This window comes from Chelonia mydas, chromosome 13 (genome assembly GCF_015237465.2).
Source record: "Chelonia mydas isolate rCheMyd1 chromosome 13, rCheMyd1.pri.v2, whole genome shotgun sequence".
Taxonomy (NCBI): domain Eukaryota; kingdom Metazoa; phylum Chordata; order Testudines; family Cheloniidae; genus Chelonia; species Chelonia mydas.
Genome location: NC_051253.2, coordinates 12882946 through 12899273, shown reverse-complemented (window position 1 = coordinate 12899273; position 16328 = coordinate 12882946). Strand labels below are relative to the sequence as shown.

Genomic DNA, 16328 nt, shown 5'->3' with positions numbered 1-16328 from the left:
TAATTCAGTGAATCAAATGCCTTTAGAAGAGAAAATATTATAAAGAAAGTAAGGGGTTAAAAAGCACTTAACCTGAGTACATATATATATTAAAAAAAACCTTTTGAAATGAAGCTTATCATCTGATTAAAGAGAGAGTTATACAACAGATGGTGGTAGAATTATATAGGGAAGTGAGCAATAAAATTCTAAAAAATGTTAGTCTAAGCCTGCATTCTGAAAGAAAGTAATAGTAGTGAATGTCGCTTTATTATATCCTTACTACTTATGACCTTTTTTTTTTAAATAAATTGTTTTGAAACATCTTCTGTTCTGGGACTTATCCTCAAGTGAGGTAAATGAAAATTTTGCTAGATTGGACCCCAAATAAATACTTTCTTTGAAATTAAAATCCTTTTGACACTAAAAAGTTGAATACTGGATCCGTACTGACTAGAACATCAAAATGGTTTATGAAGGCTAATATATTAGCTGTTATCTTCGTTTGTTTACTGCACAAAATTTTTGAGCACTGCAGTTTAATGCAAATGCTAATACAAAAGCTATAAAACACTGGGTTACGCAGTTGTAAGAAAATGAGTTGTTTGCTAGAAACCTTAAATTGCAGTTACAAGATCTTGAATTGTATGAAGACTTTAAAGCTTTGATTTGTACATATAATAATCTTTCTTCGTAAACATACATAACAGGAACTGTATTTTTCAGACAAAAACAATATATTGAAAAACACTTAAAACTAAGTGTAATGCTTTGGTCAAAATTAAAGCATTCTTTATAGTTCTCTTAAGGGATGTAGCAATAAATAAATCTTAAAACCCAGCTTATGGAAACTCACCTTGTACAAGAGAAACCAGATATTTGCAGCAGAATTTAATAAAGAAATCCCATGTGTAACCATTGTCCTTCGTGGAAAATTCAGGCTAAGTCCTTCATTTTGTTCCTTATGTCGAAATGTCATGTGAAATCAGTTAAATATTAACATGAAAAGATTTACTGGTTAGTTCACTTAACTGCATAATATTTGTTCTGCAGTAGTCCCTTTAATATTCAGAAGCAGCAATGTCCTCTAACGTAATAATGAGAGGAAGCTTGAGCTTCTCTGGTTTTGTTTTGTCATTGCTCTGACGCAGCCTTTTAAGGAAGTAAAGATCAGTCTGAGATCTGTAGAAACTACATTGTAGCTGATTATAAATAGTATTGCTGTGGCTTTAACCTCTGGGTTGCTATCACAGCACTGTGAATGATGTGGAAAAAACCTTATGCATCTCTTAACTCTTTGTCTGCTGAAACTTTCCAATTTAAGCAGACAACTGAGTATAATGGAGGGGTGTGTTTGGATTTCCATAACAGCTTGAAGTTTAAAAACAAAACAAAAATCCTAGAAGAGACACTTGCCTTTCTTTGCATTCTCCTAATCTAAATATTTCCCTTCTTCTTTTATAAAATGTAACACTTGTTACATAAGTAAAAAGATAATAGATAAGTCCAGTAGGGGCTGAGGAGCTTTTGGGTATGAGAACTACCTTGAGAGAGAGAGAGAGAGAAATACTTTGTTTTGTGTATTTGCCGTCTAAAAATAGTATGTGTGAGTAGATCTACAGCTGCACTTTTGTCACTTTGATTGAACAAAAAGTCTGTTGGTCAGAAATAAGTACAGAGATGGCCTAGAAATATCTTAAGGAATTGCTGCAGGCACTCCAAAAATGAAAGTTGCTGACTTCAAAGGAAGCTCTGTATACAGAAAGAAAAGGAGAACTTGTGGCACCTTAGAGACTAACCAATTTATTTGAGCATAAGCTTTCGTGAGCTACAGCTCACTTCATTGGATGCATACTGTGGAAACTGCAGAAGACATTATATACACAGAGACCATGAAACAATACCTCCTACCACCCCACTCTCCTGCTGGTAATAGCTTATCTAAAGTGATCACTCTCCTTACAATGTGTATGATAATCAAGTTGGGCCATTTCCAGCACAAATCCAGGTTTTCTCACCCTCCGCCCCCCCGCCCCCCCCCAAACTCACTCTCCTGCTGGTAATAGCCCATCCAAAGTGACCACTCTCTTTACAATGTGTATGAAAATCAAGGTGGGCCATTTCCAGTACAAATCCAGGTTTTCTCACCCTCCCCCCCCCAAAAAAAAACCCACACACACACAAACTCACTCTAATGCTAGTAATAACTTATCCAAAGTGACCACTCTCCCTACAATGTGCACGATAATCAAGGTGGGCCATTTCCAGCACAAATCCAGGTTTTCTCACCCCCCCACCCCCATACACACACAAACTCACTCTCCTGCTGGTAATAGCTCATCTAAAGTGACCACTCTCCCTACAATGTGCATGATAATCAAGGTGGGCCATTTCTTTTTTCTTTCTTTTTGCGAATACAGACTAACACGGCTGTTACTCTGAAACCTTTGTTTTTACTGTTTCTCTTGTTGTTGCCCCCCCCCCCAAATTTAATCATTTTGCCACCCAGTTAATTTTGCTGAACAACCTCCTTGATGAACAGTTTGGAAGAATTATGTGTTAAGACTTTTGTGGCGTATTTAGTCCTGTACATGATATAAATGACAGATGTCAGCCTCCTTGAGAGACACTCTGGCAATCAGTCTTGCCGAGGCTCCTGGTCTTTGAAGTACTGTTTTGTATTGACCTAGAATTGAAGGCCGTGCACCCTGTGCAGAGCTGGGGGGCTCCTTTGCAAGAACGACACATGTTGTCTTTCTCACAATACAGACGACATTCAGGCAGACTGGGTCAGCACAGTATTCTTGGAGGGAGTGTTTCACTGGTTGTCACTGTTGGGTGATCTGTTTAGTCATAGGATTGACTAGTGAAGAAGACCACTCCAAAGAAAATGTTTCTCCCTAGAAGTTTGTTCAGCAGTAAGAAGTTAATCTTATCCAAATATATTTTCAGCTTTCAGCAAAGAGCTTATACTTAGAATTAATTTGGAGGCCACTTCACCCATCTGAGGGCCTGTACGGAAAAGTGACTATCTGCTCCTGCATGACTTTGGGTTACTGCAGAACTTGAAAAATTTATCAGGCACTTATCAGCTAGCAGCTTACTGGCCAAAGGGGCCAATAAAAAATGTGAGGAAATGGGGACCCACCAGGCAGATCCAAGAACAATATCCTAGTGAGAAACACAACCTACTTTTTCCCAGCTGCCATGAAGAGGAAGATGCTGGGATTCTTACAAGGGTGTTGTCCGCAGACTATTCTTGAGGATCTCTTTTGCATCAGCCTCTGACAAATCTGAAGCCTCTGCTCCTCCCCAATTGCTGTTTTCTTGCTCCTCTCCCTCGTTCTCCCCCACACACAAACACAAAATACATCATGAGGGTCTGTGGGCAAGGATTGACTACTGTGCCTCTCCTCTTGACTCCTTAAAAAGTTGGGGGAAGGAATTCATAGAATCATAGAATATAAATGTTGGAAGAGACCTCAGGAAGTCATCTAGTCCAATCCCCTGCCCAAAGCAGGACCAACACCAACTAAATCATCCCAGACAGGGCTTTGTCAAGCCAGGCCTTAAAAAACTCTAAGGATGGAGATTCCACTACCTCCCTAAGTAATCCATTCCAGTGCTTCACCACCCTCCTAGTGAAATAGTGTTTCCTAATATTCAACCTAGACCTCCCCCACTGCAACTTGAGACCATTGCTTCTTGTTCTGTCATCTGCCACCATTGAGAACAGCCTAGCTCCATCCTCTTTGGAACCCCCCTTCAGGTAGTTGAAGGCTCCTATCAAATCCCCCCTCGTTCTTCTTTTCTGCAGACTAAATAACCCTGAGGAGTTCCCTCAGCCTCTCCTTGTAAGTCATGTGCCCCAGCTCCCTAATCATTTTCATTGCCCTCTGCCGGACTCTCTCCAATTTGTCCACATCCTGTCTGTTGTGGGGGCACCAAAACTGGACGCAATACTCCAGTTGTGGCCTCACCAGTGCCGAATAGAGGGGAATGATCGCTTCCCTCGCTCTGCTGGCAGTGCTTCTACTAATACAGCCCAATATGCCGTTGGTCTTCTTGGCAACAAGGGCACACTGCTGACTGATATCCAGCTTCTCATCCACTGTAATCCCCAGGTCCTATTCTGCGGAACTGCTGCTCAGCCGGTCGGTCCCCAGCCTGTAGCAGGGCATAGGAGTCTTCCTTCCTAAGTGCAGGACTCTGCATTTATCCTTGTTGAACATCATCAGATTTATTTTGGCCCAATCCTCCAATTTGTCGAGGTCACTCTGGACCTTATCCCTACCCTCCAGCATATCTGCCTCTCCCGCCAGGGTAGTGTCATCTGCGAACTTGCTGAGGGTGCAATCCATCCCATCATCCAGATCATTGGTAAAGATGTTGAACAAAACCGGCCCCAAGACCAACCCCTGGGGCACTCCACTTGATACCGGCTGCCAAGTAGACATCAAGCCATTGATCACTGCCCGTTGAGCCCGACAATCTCGCCAGCTTTCTATCCACCTTTTAGTCCATTCATCCAATCCATACTCTTTTAACTTGCTGGCAAGAAAACTGTGGGAGACTGTATTAAAAGCTTTGCTAAAGTCAAGATATTGTATAAAGCTAAAATTATTAATAGGTACAAAAGGTACATTTGTACCTATTATTATTACCATAGCTCTTAGAGCCCCAGTCTTAGACCAGGACTCTGCTGTGCTAGCCACTGTACAAACACAGAACAAGAAGGAGATTCCTACCTAAAAAAGCATATAGTCTACGTAGTTGAGGTACAAACCCTGATTCTGTTATGTGGCAGGAAGAGAAGATTTTTAGTATAATGAAAACTTGTTAAAAATATTGGTACTAAAAAAGGCTTTTTTCTTATGTAATTTTTTTCATATCAATGCAATCAGCTCAATTCTAATTTTAAAAGATTTTCATTTATTCTAAAAGCTATTCTTCTTTTTATACTTTAAGTTCTGGCTACCTACTGAAATCAGAGTGTGTGTGTAGCTAGTTGTATCTTCTGTACCTATTGAACAATTATTTGAATTGTATAGGTATTAGACCTTCAGAATCTGAAATTACCATTTTTGTAGTAAAGTGTGTGTGTGTGTCTGTCTGTCTACATATCTGTAAAGTCAGATTCTGAAGGCTTTTGGATGCCTATTGCTCCCACAGTTGAAATAATTGTTTAATGTAACCATCTTAGATCAGGTAACTTCACAAATATATAGTTTGACTAAAGAAATTTAGACACATTTTATAATTAGAGTACTTACAGAAAAGGAACACAAATTGTGAACAACTGAACTATAACGTTGCTCATTCTCGTGCCTATTTCCTGCTTGTATTCAGTGTCCTACCTTTCAGCAGTTACAGCTTGAATCATACAATCAGAATTGATTTGGCTGTGTTTTTATCCATGAGAATTTCCTTCAGTTTTTCTCTGATTCGTCTTCTCTGCAAGATGTTTTCACGAGAAAAGAGAGGCAAAGTCAGCAGGTAAACGTGTTCAGTAGTGTTGTAGGCAGTTTCTGTTTCATCATCTAGATAGATTATATAAAGGCATGCCTTCTATTGTTCTGAGACAATACCTTTAACAGGAAACCTTATTGTCAATAGACGTTTTGCGCAATCAAAGAAACTCAGAAACTTCAAAATCAGAAGGGATCATCATGATCATCTAATCTGACCCCCACATTGCAAGCCACAGAACCTCACCCACCCACTCCTGTAATAGACTCCTAACTTTTGGCTGCGTTACTGAAATCCTCAAATTATGATTTAAAGACTTCAAGTTACAGAGAATTCACCATTTAAATCTGCAACCCAAGCCTCATGCTGCAGAGGAAGGAGAAAAACCCTAAGGGTCTCTGCCAGTGTGACCCAGAGGAAAATTCCTTCAGACCCCAAATATAGCGATCAGTTGGACCCTGAGCATGTGGGCAAGACCCACCAGCCAGAAACTGGGAAAGAATTCTCTGAAGTAACTAAGAGCCCTCCCCATCTAGTGTCCCATTACCAGCCGTTGGAGATACTTGCTACTAGCAGTCACAGCTCAGCTATATGCCATTATAGGCAGTCTCCTCATACCATCCGCTCCATAAACTTATCAAGTTCAGTCTTTGTTTGTTCTTGTGTCCACATTGGTGCTTAACTTTAGTAACTCCTCTCCCTTCCTGGTATTTATCCCTCTGATGTATTTATAGAGAGCAATCATATCTCCCCTCGGCCTTCTTTTGGCTAGGCTAAACAAGCCATGCTCTTTGAGTCTCCTCTAATAAGGTAGGTTTTCCACTCCTCAGATTATCCTAGTAGTAGTCCTTCTCTACATCAGTTCCAGTTTGAATTTATCTTTCTTAAACATGGGAAACCTGAATTGCACACTATCCTAGGTGAGTTCTCACTGGTGTTTTGTATAATGGTTCTAACACTTCCCTATCTCTACTGGAAATACCTTGCCTGATGCATCCCAGGACTGCATTAGCCGTTTTTATAGCCATATCACACTGGTGGTTCATAATCATCCTGTGATCAACCAACACACCCAGGACTTTCTCTTCCTTTGTCACTTCCAACCGATATATGCCCCACTTATAGCAAAAATTCTTGTTGTTGGTCCCTAAACGCATGACCTTGCACTGCATTTAATCCCATTTCTATTATTACAGTTTACAAGATCGTCCAGATCATCTTGTACGATATTCTGGTCCTCCTCCGTTTTGGCAGTACCTCCCAACCTTATGTCATCCGCAAATTTTATTAACACACACACATTTTTTCTGCCAAGGTCAGTAATAAAAACGTTAAATAAGATTAGTCCCAAGACTGATCCCTGAGGAACTCCACAAACAACCTCTTTCCAGCTTGACAATTCACCTTTCTGTATGTCCTGTTGTAGTCTCCCCTTTAATCCGTTCCTTATCCACCTTTCAATGCTCAGATTAATCCCCACCTTCTCCAATTTAATAATTTCCCATGTGGAACTGTATCAAATGCCGTAGTGAATTCCAGGCAGATCTACTGTATTTCTCTTGTCTAAAAAAACAGTTATCTTTTCAAAGAATGTGATCAGGTTGGCCTGGCATGATCTACCTTTTGTAAAACCATGTTGTATTTTATCCCAATTACCATTCACCTCTATGTGGTTAACTACTTTCTCTTTCAAAATTTGTTCCAAGACCTTGCACACAATTGAGGTCAAACTAATAGGTCTATAGTTTCCCAGATTACTTTTTTCTATTTCTTAAAAATAGGAACTATATTAGCAATTCTCCAGTCATAGGGTATGACCCCCGAGTTTACAGATTCATTAAAAATCCTCGTTATTGGGTTTGCAATTTCATGTGCCAGTTCCTTTAATAGTCTTGGATGGAGATTATCTGGGTCCCCCGGTTTAGTCCCATTAAACTGTTTGAATTTGACTTCCACCTCAGATGTGGTAATTTCTGCCTCCATATCCTTGTTCCCATTAGTCATGCTACCACTCCCTCTAAACTCTTCATTAGCCTTATTAAAAACTGAGGCAAAGTATTTGTTTAGGTGTTGGAGCATGCCTAGAGTACCTTTAATCTGTACCCAATCCTCAATGCTTAGCGGCCCCATCTCTTCTTTGCTTGTTTTATATTTATTTATATGGCTATAGAACTTTTTGCTACTGGTTTTAATTCCCTTTGCAATGTCCAACTCTGCTTGTCTTTTGGCAGTTCTCACTTTATCCCTACACTTTCTGACCTCCAAGAGAGAGTTTTCCTTGCTGATCCATCCCAGCTTTCATTCCTTGTAGGCTTTCTGCTTTCTCTTACTCACCTGTTTGGGATGCTTGCTCATCCAGGTTGGTCTGCAACCCTTCCCTGCAATTTTCTTCCCCTTGCTTGGGATGCAGGCTTCAGATACTTTAAGTCAAAGTTGCAGAAACTAATTCCAAGCCTTCTTCACATTCAGATCCTTGAGTTCTTCAGTCAGTCCACTTCTCTAACGTGTTCCTTTAATTTTTTAAAGGTAGGCCTTTTGAAATCAAGGACCCTAGTTGCAGATCTATTTTTGTTTATCCTTCCATTTAGTTTAAACTTAATTAGCTCATGATCACTTGACCCAAGATTGTCCCCTACAACCAGTTCTTCTGTGAGGTCTCTCAGTACTCACCAATACCAAATCTAAAGTGGCATCACGTCCTGTTGATTCAGCAACTATTTGGTGAAGAAATCTGTCAGCTATCACATCCAGGAAAATCTGGGCCATACTATTGTTAGTAGCACTTGTCCTCCAATCTATATCTGGGAACTTAGTCTCCCATAATCCACACAATTCCCAGTAATGTTTTTAATGAAATTATTATTAAAGAGGTGCCTATCCGTATCCAAATTAGATCCCGGGCGTTTGTAGTATACTCAAGGAATGCACTAAGAAAGCACTAGCCCAAGGGAACCTCTAGTTGCTTTCTTCCCTAAAGTGATTTTGGCTCAAATAGATTGTCTTATCCATTCCATCACTTCTAATTTCTTTACAGTCTGCCTCATCATTAATATACAGTGCACCATCACCTTTGCCTTTGTGTGTTTCCTGAACAGCACATACCCTTCAATAACTCTACTGCAGTCACGAGTACTATTCCATCATGTTTCTGTTATCCCTATATCTGGTTTCACTTCCTGCACCAATAGTTCTAGTTCCTCCATTTTGTTACCCAGGGTCCTTGCATTGGTGTACAAACATTTTAATTGTTGCTGCTTGGCCTTGCCCATTTTCCTCACCTGGTTGGGTGTAGTCATTCTATTGCCAGTATCACCTACCTGACTGTTAGTGCTCATACCAATGAAGCTATCTTTCCTCTTAATGTACATTTTCCTACCCACTGCTCTTCCGTTCTCCATTGCGGTATCCTCTCTTACTTGATGTTCCTCCCTTTCAATGTTAAAATCTGGCATGGAGATTACATGAGCATCTCCCAACCATTTCCCCCTGAGTTTCTAGTTTAGAGCTCTTTTAATCAGTTGTGCCATCCCATGAGAACAGTCCTCTGTCCATGAATGCCTCCCAGTAGTCAAATATCCCAAAGTCCTCCTTAAAGCACTACTGCTTGAGCCATCTGTTGATCATCATAATCTTGTCTCGCCTTCATTCTCCTCCTTTAAGGACTGGTAGAATCCCACTTCCTTATTTTTTTAATTCCAGACTTTCACATTTTAGCTGATTTGTTATGAAACATCATTCTTTTGTAGCACAGAGGGCAATATTCAGAAGAAAAAACTTTGTGAGGCTGTAGGTCCAATGACACGGCCAATTTAAAAACCTATGCAATGTTTTTGTTCAAAACTACAAATAACAAACTGCTCCTGGTGGAGCAGTAGAGAAAGATGGAGTCTGTTTTTCCATTGCATGCAGTGTGCTGCTGTTTAAAAGTGCAATCTCTCAAACTGTCCTCACTTTACCATATCTTGGAAGAATTTGGTCACTCTAACGTAACTGGAGCTGGTTGCTTGTTCAGATTTTTCACATTGTGCCTGTCTGCAAATTTAGTGGTTATAATTGCAAAGTTAAAGGCACAAGCAGTAACTTAAACACTTGAAAAATATTAGGGGAGAAAAACTTTTTAAAGGATCTTCTAATGCCATGAGGTACTATGGCAGTAAGGTACTGGGAGATGTTGCGGTGACAAGGTTGGGGTCATGGAGATGCATGTATTGGTTGCAGTAAACCATGAACAGAAAATTATTCTATCTTTCTTCCTGGGCATGACCGAAAGGATGCGGCAGGTAAACAAACCGGCCTGGCCCGCCAGGGGCTTTCCCTGAACAAGCAGCATCCCAAGTTTGGGAAACACTGGTTTAATGGATTATAGGGTCATTTTGTATGATCATCTGAGAGCAATACTTCCAAAAACAACAGTTCATCCTTGTGTAAGGGTGTCTGTGTTTGATTCTTTACCTAATAAGCCTCCAACTGGACTTGATTGTCTTTTTACAGGACTTTTACTGACTCAAGGGAAAGATTTTTAGTAACCTCCATGTATTCCCCACTTAGTAGAAAGACATATTTGTCTTGACTGCCAAGCTTTCTGGTGTCCCGGATCACAAATGGCCAAGAGTATAAGAATATAACAAGTTGGTAGTGTTGTAGTATCTTATCCACCAGCAGCTGAAATATGAAGTAGGTAGGAGCAGCAGAAGTAGTGAGACATTTATCTTACTGTCAAAGTGGTTTTCGGTACATATCTTTCTAGGCCTTACTTTTTCCTTCAAGGTTTCTTTTCCTTCTGTGTTAGGATTAGTTTTCTGAACCATATGGCCCCCACCTTTGTAATTATGGAGGGGAGAGGTTACATCTCAACAGAAAAATTAAACAGACTTCAGTCAAAATACTGCATAAATGTTCTTATAAACTGATGGGGGGAGAGGGGAGAATGTCTATTAGACAAACAGTTAATCCCCTCTGGAAATAAATAAATTAAATAACAGACAATTAAGAGATTTGAATGGAAGGGAAAAAAAGCAGAAAATTGGCATTAAGCAGTATGGGCATGGTAGTATCTTCCTGGCCAGCTGAAAACATTTCATCTTACAGAACATGCAAAGACAGAAATTGATAGTGAGAGATTAGAGAAGGAAATTCCACTAACAGTTGCCGTTTGTGTAAAAAAAAAAAAAAATAGCGTCTGCATAGTGATAGTGAATACGCACAATGAAACATTGTTCTTAGAGTATATGTAGGCTTGGAAGGATTCGATTTTTACTGGTAAATGTCAGTAAACATAGATTTCACCATACACACACAAACCATCGAAAAAATATTTGTCGATAGAAATTTACAGATAGGCAAAGTAAGAAATGCTGCTTGATAACTTTTTAGAGTTTGGTTTAATGATATTTACTTGGTTTATTTTGACATGTGAGGTTGACAGTTTGTATTTTAACATTTATTAAGCTTTCCTTTTTTGAATCTGTGTCTTATTAAATTTGTCTGACCCACCCCCCCATATTTCCTGCAACTGTGAACATTTCAAAAAATTAAAAATCTGTGAAAATTTAAAAAAAATACTTAAACGTGAACATTGGTATTATCCTCTGAAGTTGTCTTTTGCCATGCGTAAGTGTCCTTGTGGATCTCAATGTAGATTCACATATGCCTCATGCACACGAGCCCAGAATCTTTTCAGAATAGTAGTAACTATGAGAAAGGGACTGAGAGACTTTTTCCATTGGACCATATGAACTGGAACCATAAACTCACTGAACATTAAATCTCACCAAATGAGGGTAAATCCATCCTCATCATCGTATCCACTCATTATCCTCCACACCTGAACATACCCCCATATCTCAATGTCTGTACTTTTGACCCGTTAACCTTTTACCCCCAATCGGGGATATTGCAGATTATGTATTCCTTGCTCCAACCGATCCTAAACTGAACTTTGCACCCCTTGATAATATGTTGATAACATAATAGATAATATATACCTTATTGCCTGATAACCAGAAACAGATAACGCTTAAACTCTGTACCGTTTTCTTTTTATTTTAACATCTTAATAAAATTATTAAATCTGTATGCCCCCATACCACAAGGTGAGGCTCTTTGCCCCAAACACCTTGATAGCAGACTCTAAACCGACAGTGTTTAAACTTGCCCATTGTGTGATGCTTTTATGCCCTTAACTGACAGCCGGCAGATGCCTATTGTGCCTCGGGGAAGCACACATCCCCAACAATCTGCCATTCCTTCTTGTCCCACATCTGAAAATTGAGAGACACGAGGGCTCAAATTACATCTACTTGAGCAATCCATGAAAGTCATGTTTGATCCTGGAGAAGAGATCTACCAAGTCAGAGTTGAGGAGACTATCCATGGCAAATTCCCCAGTAACCAGACAGTATACCCCAGTTCCAGTGGGGAGAAGAAATCCTCTAAAAGGGCACCCGAGCCACTGGTACCAGTGCCAGGATCTCAGAAACTGAACAGAGCACCATAACCCTCGGCATTGTCAGCGTTCGTGCCGAGTGCATCAGCACTTACTCTAGAGACCTGGAATATATGCCGTCTACTTCAAGAAGTGCTGAGCAGCAGATCTGCACTGAGCATAAGCACAGCTCTAAGCATGCAGTGGAATCATCTTGCAAGGAAAGCTCAAAATATTCATCAACGTTGAGCCCAGGGAACAAGGTACTGACTGAAAAGAAAGTGGAGGAAATAGTGACACTGGTACCAATCAAGACCAGCACCAGTACAGACAGTGGCATCAGTCAGCAGACCTTTCCTAGTAGAGAGAGAGAGAGAGAGAACGAGAACTTAGAGAGACTCATTACCTTTCACATCTGCATCTGAGCAGGCAGCAGCCCTGCATCCAATGGCACTGCTGTTCATGGACATACTTCTCCTTGTCATCTCCAAGTTATACCTTCTCCCCTCTATCAAGAAGGGAACCTGCTCGCATCAATCAGAAAAGGGCCCTCTAGGGAGTTCCAGACATCCCATGCCATGCACCAATGCAAGACTGACAATGGACTAGTCAACTGCAATCTGACCAGTACTCTTATAACTTGCCACTTCAGTCATATTGGCTTTACGGGGGGCCCACCTTCCGATATGTCCATCTCAGGTTTCAAGGAAGAAGACAAAGTCCCTTGCATCCACAGGTTCACTGGCCATACCAAGCTCCTCACACCTGAGCTAGAGGAAACGCCTTGTTTTAGGCACAGGTGGTTCTGGAGACACTTCATTTGCCCTCCCTACCAAAGGCATTTTTATCTTCTCCTGATGAGACAGTCAGATCAGTCCCGACACTGGCTTGAAATGATTTTAAGGCCTTCCAGAACTTGCTCATGAGGATAACTGAAACCTTGGACATCAAGACAATGGTGATCCAAGAGAACATGCATAAGCTGTTTGACATCCTCAGGACCATCAATAATTGCCCTTCCAATCAATCAGGACATAATAGACCCGGCTAAAGGGGTTGTAGCACACTCCAGTTTTGTTTTCCCTCCCCCTCAAAGTTAGTAGAAAAGCACTACCACCAAGCACCATCTAAAGGTTTTTAACAATTTTACATATATCCAGGATCTTTAGTAGTATTTATGGTTCAGGAGAAGACAGCTCATCTGAGGAGACTCTGGAAGACAAGAACCCTCCAAAATTGGACCACACTGACACATACTTGAGAACCAGTTACTGACCCTACAGTCGGTTGTGATTCTTTGAGATGTTGGGTCATGGGATCTAGTCTGAATGACTATATCTTCTGTCCCTGCTTTTCATGGTTCTCAGCAGTCACAGGCTTCAGATTGTGAGGGAACTGAGGGAAGATCGTGGTTGCTCAGCCATTTATGTCCTTGCATGGGAGCACAGGATGCATGCAAGGCTCTGACACACTGTTACTCAGAAAAGATTCCAAACTTGCGCAAGGCTACTTCCACATTTCAAAGATCCACTGTTATTGTAGGGTAAGTAACTGTTCTTTCTATGAATTAAGTTGAAAAATGCATGGAAGAAAACTTTGTACCTCATGGAGATTAGTCAATGTACATACAGGGCATTTGGGTTGTAAAGCAATGTATAAGTGCTTAGTCTTACATGTATTGGATAGAGTAGAACAGGAGTGCAGTAGTTGAGAGACAAGAGGAGGAAAATAGAAATTATATCAACTCTAATATCTTGTACAAGTCCCACTACCTTCATTATCATCTTTTATCCACACAACCGCCTTTCAAAAAAATTGCAGTTTGATAGCTATGCCATTGTGGAAAGCAAATTGCCCATCAGTCTCTCTGGAATAAACCTCTGAAAGGGTGATATCTTTATCCTTGTTTCTTATCAATACACAGAAGTATTCACTTTAAAATATTGCCCCGTTGAGAGAGACAAATTTCAGAGCAGAACTGGCATAGTTTGAAATATTAGTTAAATACATTCACAGGCAACAAGTCAGCCGAAAAATGCCAGTGTGCTTTTGTTATGTTAGTTGCATTTGTAGAAAAAAATGAAGTTGATTTCCTCTTTAATGGATTATGCAAGAAAATTAGAATCTGGACCTGTTAGAAAAATATACAACTGGGACAGAAAATGTACAATGGTACCATTTAATTAAAAAAAAAAAATCCAGGTAAGATTACTACTGGGAAGAGAGAAATAGTGGTGTAACTATGCAGTTTCTGTACCTTTTTGCATGGAATAGGGTTTTGTAAAAATTCAGAATGTTCTAATACACTTGGAATATTTTTAGAATTTGCTATGCAGATTGATACATTAATTTCTTGTAAATGTAGTTATTTGTATCTTAAGTGCATGGTTCACCATTAAGATCATCCCTTATTATTATCCCTTTGAAAGGATGTACTTGTGGGATGGTTGTTTCTGCAATAGACCAAAATACTGAAATTTTTCCTTTGACTGACTAGAAATCATGGTGGCTATAGTTTAATAGCTATGTTTTATGGTCTCTTGTATTTAGAAAATACTTCCAATCATCTACTTTGAAAGAGATTTTCTCCTTTTGATTTAGCAATTGAAAAAAAGAGGGGAAAAGTAAGATAAGAATTACCCATATTGATGTAATGGAACAAAGGAATATTGCCAACTTTGTTTTCTAGTTTAGTTTCTATTACAGGAAAAGCAATTGTAATTATGGTAGATGATGGAAATTTAGGGGTGATAAAACATTCATTAAAATCATCTCATTGTCCTGTTAAGATAAATTACTAGTTAGTACAATAGCATCACATTCCTTCCACTATGGCTCTCTTGCTGTTGTTTTTTCAATTACTATCCCTTGTGCTGAAGGCTTTATTAATCCAGATTAAGAACTAATTTCTATGTAAATTGCATGTACACACCAAGTGAAGAAAACACTCTTTGGACAGCAAGGTCAGAATCCAGAAGCAAATGACTTTTTGGAGGGAGCTGTGAGAGGGAGCGCCAACTGTTAATGGTGGTTACTGTGACACCAGTACTGACAGTGTCACAGTAAGGCGATATGAATCAACCACAATAGTGCTTACTGCTGGTTTGGGTCTACTTAGTGTATATTATCTGCACATGTGCAATCGCCAGTTCTGCTGCTTGCAATTTCTTGCCCCTTCGTTTTAAGTCTGCTGGAGGGGCAAGAAAATTAACCCCTGTTGTAGTAGATGATTTAATTCAATCTATGCATCAGGCACCTTAAAAAGGAAAATTTAATTTCCTTAACTTTCCAAAATATATTAATGCTGATGTTAAAAAAATGAAAAGATTTTTTGGTAATTACATGTAATCCTAGACACATCCTTAACCATATCTGAAAATAAGATTGTCCACCTAATCAATTAATCATTTACATTTCTTGGAAATTGGAGAGTGGACTCCCACCACAACCCTTTCTTCATTAGAGCACTGCCTTTTAACTTAGGAAATGTCTTGTCTCCCTTTTTGTGCCAAAAGCTAATTAAGTAATCTGTTTATGCTACAGCAAAGTTTTAACCTATCAAAACACAAACAAAATTCACTTCAAGATGTGTTTTGTGTGTGTGTATTCTTAATTAGATACAATAGTGAGCTGCCCCTCCAAACGATCTGTATACTGTCAGCCAGTCACGGTTTTGGCTTGGTGCTGAATGGAGATAGACGTGCAGGTTTAAGTTGAGCTAAAGCAATACAAGGCACTCTTAAACCAATATAAGTGTGCCTAGATAAGAGGGCTGCACTCATTTAAACTAACTTTCTGAACTGATTAGACACAAAATGCTCACTTTTATTTTTAGCTTTCTCTCTCACAATGTGATTATTTACAAGAAAGACTCAAGGACTTTTTGTGTGGTAAAAACCCTAAAACCCATGTTCACTCTTTTTAAAGGTCGGTTAAAGGTGACCTTCAAAGTGCTTTAAAAACAAAAAAAAATGTTTAGGCTCTGTTTTCTTTATGAGGTATGAAGGGGGCTTGATGTTTTGGTTTCCTATTAGAAATTCAGTTATTGTCTAGATTTTTTTTTGGTGGAAAATGTTACGAATCTCTGGAGAACTAGTAGGATTCTGACACAGGTACCGAGAGAATATTGGCACAATTGACAGAAGAGGAATTTTTGGTTGCACCGTTCAAAACTATTCTTGTTTAACTCAAACACCTAACAAACAGAGGTCTGAAAAATTCACCATCGCTTAAGGGGAAAACATTAAAAAAATTCTTTTCAGCCCTCATTTATACTTCAGAAAGAAGCAAAATTAGTGCACAACCCTTTGCATGTCACCTTTACATGTATACATGCTACTGGTCTAGATTAAATTGGGGTTAATATATGTGCAAATGTTTAACTTTCAGTATTTAACAAACATCAAGCATGAGGACTAATGGATATGCCTCCATTTTCCTAGTTGACAAGTATGAG

General features: G+C 39.5%; 2 protein-coding genes across 9 annotated transcripts in view; one reads left to right on the top strand and one right to left on the bottom strand.

Moving 5' to 3' along the window:
- Window positions 1-16328, bottom strand: part of LOC102932368 (beta-1,3-galactosyl-O-glycosyl-glycoprotein beta-1,6-N-acetylglucosaminyltransferase 7) — a 42017-nt gene that overhangs the window by 10309 nt on the left and 15380 nt on the right. Inside the window, exons 2-3 of one of the 6 annotated variants that reach the window (XM_043526631.1) lie at window positions 5337-5433; window positions 836-1026 (exon numbers count right to left, since the gene is read on the bottom strand). The exons of 2 other annotated variants lie outside the window; for them this stretch is intronic. The gene's annotated coding sequence lies outside the window, so the exon portion shown is untranslated. Of the gene's footprint in view, window positions 1-835; window positions 1243-5336; window positions 5434-16328 lie in introns of those variants that run through there. 3 more of the 6 variants (XM_037915275.2, XM_043526630.1, XM_043526633.1) reach the window with 3 other exon arrangements.
- RTF2 (replication termination factor 2) overlaps window positions 1-16328 on the top strand; it is a 53901-nt gene that overhangs the window by 27852 nt on the left and 9721 nt on the right. The gene's annotated exons all lie outside the window — the stretch shown is intronic.